Source organism: Triticum aestivum, chromosome 7B (assembly GCF_018294505.1).
Source record: "Triticum aestivum cultivar Chinese Spring chromosome 7B, IWGSC CS RefSeq v2.1, whole genome shotgun sequence".
Taxonomy (NCBI): domain Eukaryota; kingdom Viridiplantae; phylum Streptophyta; class Magnoliopsida; order Poales; family Poaceae; genus Triticum; species Triticum aestivum.
Genome location: NC_057813.1, coordinates 733,189,761 through 733,193,315, shown reverse-complemented (window position 1 = coordinate 733,193,315; position 3,555 = coordinate 733,189,761).

The following is a 3,555-nucleotide window of genomic DNA, read 5'->3' as shown; positions in this document are numbered from 1 at the left end:
ACCGCTGCAACGAACCGAGGCGGGGCGGCGACGGGGCGAGAGGCGGGGCAGCGACGGGGCGAGAGGCGGGGCGGCGACGGGGCAAGAGGCGGGGCGGCGGCGTGCGGGGAACGAGCCTGGAGCGATGTAGGGTAGGTCCGGCCCGGGATAAGTCCCAATAAGCTCCTCCCTGAGAGTCTTATTTGATAAGTCCCAAATCACCACAATAAGTCCCAATAAGTCCCTTGTGTTTGGTTTAGGTGGGACTTATAGGGACTTTTTTAAGTCCCTAAACCAACTAGTATAACGCCCGTGCTTTGCCATGGGCTCTTCAAAATTTATAATCAGTATCTTTCATTTATCATCCCCTCATATTGGGTGATTATGGGGTGCTCTAATTAGAAACACAACAATCAAATATTAGGAAATTTCACCGAACGAACAACAACGAATAATACGATATCTATCAAACGAATAAAATGAGGTCTTATTTTTGGTCCGTCATGCACTTCTGTTGAAAAGTGCCTATCCCTTTTAGAATCAACCCACTGTTTGCTCGCACGCAAAAAAAATACATCTCTAAAGTGGGGAACCGATCGGTGCCAAAAAGAACTCAAACTCCTATCCAATCTCGACTTCGTGCTCTTCCACTTCCATTGATAAAGATGGGACGTCAAGGGTTTCATCATGATGACCTCGAGCAGCCGCCGACATCCCTCCCCACATCTACCCCTACCCCCTGCTGCCGCTTGCACTGTCCTTGCTCCTCGAGGGAGCTAGGGACACAATGTTCTCTAGGATGGGCATGACTAGATCCACGAGGAGGCCACATTCTTCCATGGGAACCCAACCAAGCACACCACCCTCCGCAACCATCCAATCCCAGCCTAACAAAGTCAAGACCCGCCATCGATCCACAAATCAGGCTCGCCGCATCCAGGTTCACTGCAAGTCTGCGACAAGTCTGTAGTCGACATCTTGACTTTGGCTATCCCCACGGAAGAATCATCCGATCCTGCTTACTTTTACCATCACTTCGTCTCTTCCCAAGGCAGCGACACCACCCAGCCAATCACCACCACCGCTTAAGGCTTGCCTACATAAAATCATGAGAAATCCCCACGGCGGTGCTGTAAGATCACCTTGGCGACCTCGACAGTGACTGACTGGTCTAAGATCTAAGCTAGCCGCTCTTTGTAGAAACCAATAGAAGTAGGCATGTGACTCAGATTTGTTCTTTGGTGTGCATGCGTTTCTTGCTGCCCACCAGCTCTTGTCTACAACTCGCCTATCTCTGTACCAGCTCTTGGTCTACAACTCGCCTATCTCCATGCTCGAGACGACCAAGCTCGATGCGCAAGCCGCATATGTCTGCTAGAGCTATATCCAGGCCCTATGATTTTTGGATCACTGGCACTATGGGTGCCAGGACCGGAGTCGCCCTCATCCACCAAGTGGATCAAGGAGGCCCACCACCTAGACTCTACATCGCAACATTTTGTATTTTCCTATAAAAAGTAAAGAACCTTCTCTAATAAACGTAAATATAACCTTTTGGTTTTATAGTCTCAACTTTCCTACACTCCAATACCAGAAGGATTTCTTGGTTTTATTTAATGACCTTCTTGAATGTCATTCACTTAGAAAGGTAGTAATCCAATCTGTGATATTAAGGCAAATTATTAGTCATATTAAAGTGCAAAAGGCCCTATAGGAGTCAAAGCATGACTTTTATGGTTATACTGTAATTTGCAAGATCTGAGATTTATGCAAGTGTACAATTAGAGAAGAGCCAATTAAATAGATTTTCACATTCAGAATAGTACGATTAGAAGTAGCACTTCAATTTTTTCATGTTTAATTAGCTTGCTAGGTGGTTATCACTAAGCATGTTGGAACGATGAGCATAACCTAACTTAGTTCAGTACGTGTTGCTGCAAATTAGTTCAGTACGTACGAAGCTGTTGCTAATTTCAATGCCTGGCTGTTGCAAGTTTCTAATGAAAAAGTACTTCAGGTCAAAGGTCAGGGAATATACACTTTTGTTATCATGGTTGTTTCCTTATAGTGAACAACTTTGATCACCACTTCAGCAGCTACTATCTATAAGAAGACATTAGCTAAGTAGATACAGGCAAAAAAAGCATGTAGGCAAAACCAGAATTAAAAACATCCTTCTCAATGGAGCTCGTGCAGTTCGGAAGACCCTAATCATCGATGAGGGACCCCTCCGATGGTAGCATGGCGTGACAATTGCCGTCAATGACAACACCCAAAGTACCTTGCACAATCCATCGATCCAGTTCGGAACAATCAAGCACATACCTTGCAAAGTGATGTGGATCTGAAGCAGAGGTGGGAAGGTAAAGGCTCAGGTGAGGTGGAATGAGACGTTGATATAGACGTGCACGCATGAGAATAAGGTGGTGCGCAGGATGGATCTCCATCGGAGGAGGCCGGATCCGCTGGGGAGGAGGTCGCTGTAGTACCTGCCATCTGTGCGATGGATCACGGGGCTGGCAGGCAGGGGGAGGGGATAGGAGGGAGCGGGTGGGCTAGAGCGCAGATGGCGGGTGCCCCCGACGACGGCTGGGAAGGATGGTGGAGGAGGTGGATGAGGATGGCGGCGGCGGCGTCTGCGGTTGCGCCTCGTCCGCAGCCGTGCTGGTGGTGGTCGATGCGAGAGCTGGATGGCGTCGGCCAGAATCAGGCAGGGGCGACAAAGATTTAGAGGAGAGAGAGAATGGAGGCGATGAGCGATGGGAGGAAGGGCCACCGGCGATTGGGGTGGCCTCAGATCCGCCCTCCGTGGCCGCCTATTTCATGGGACGAACACCCGTGCTCACCGTCGGGCTCGCCTTCGGCCGCTGCCTCGCCGACATTCACGACGTAGAGCCCCTTCCTCCGATCCCATTTGCCAGAGAGGCAGCGCCATCCTTCATCGCAGAGAACGAGTCCACACTGAGATCCCAACCAGATCGTGATTCTCCTCCCCAAACCGCAGCGGCACATCCCACTCCATCAACGACCAACCTATATGAGGCGGAGGGTCAGTGTAGGACGCGAGCGCCGTCACCATGGACGTGGGACGCCGTAGGTGGGAAGGAGGCGGTGACGGCGTCTGTGTTAGGAAGATCGCACGACGGCGGCGACGTTTACTCGAGGGGATCGAGAGGAGCTGCGTTTTGTGCCGGGTGGGTTCTTTGGTGCGTGCGTGGGGCTGGAGATTGTGATAGGTGATCAGGTGAGGGCGTGCCATACCTAGATCGATAGCCTTACCATACCTGGTGGTAATTTAAATTTATTACCATATTCGATATTTCTCGAGTTATGGCCTTACCATACTTGGATTGATAGCCTTTGGGGTAATTTAAATTTATTACCATATAATTACCATATTCAAAATATCCTGAGTTATGACCTTACCATACCTGGATTGATTTATTACTATACGTGGATTAATTATGATTTATTACTATATGATTTATTACTATACGTGGATAGCCTTACCATACCTGGTGGTAATTTAAATTTATTACCATATTCGATATTTCCCGAGTTATGGCCTTACCATAC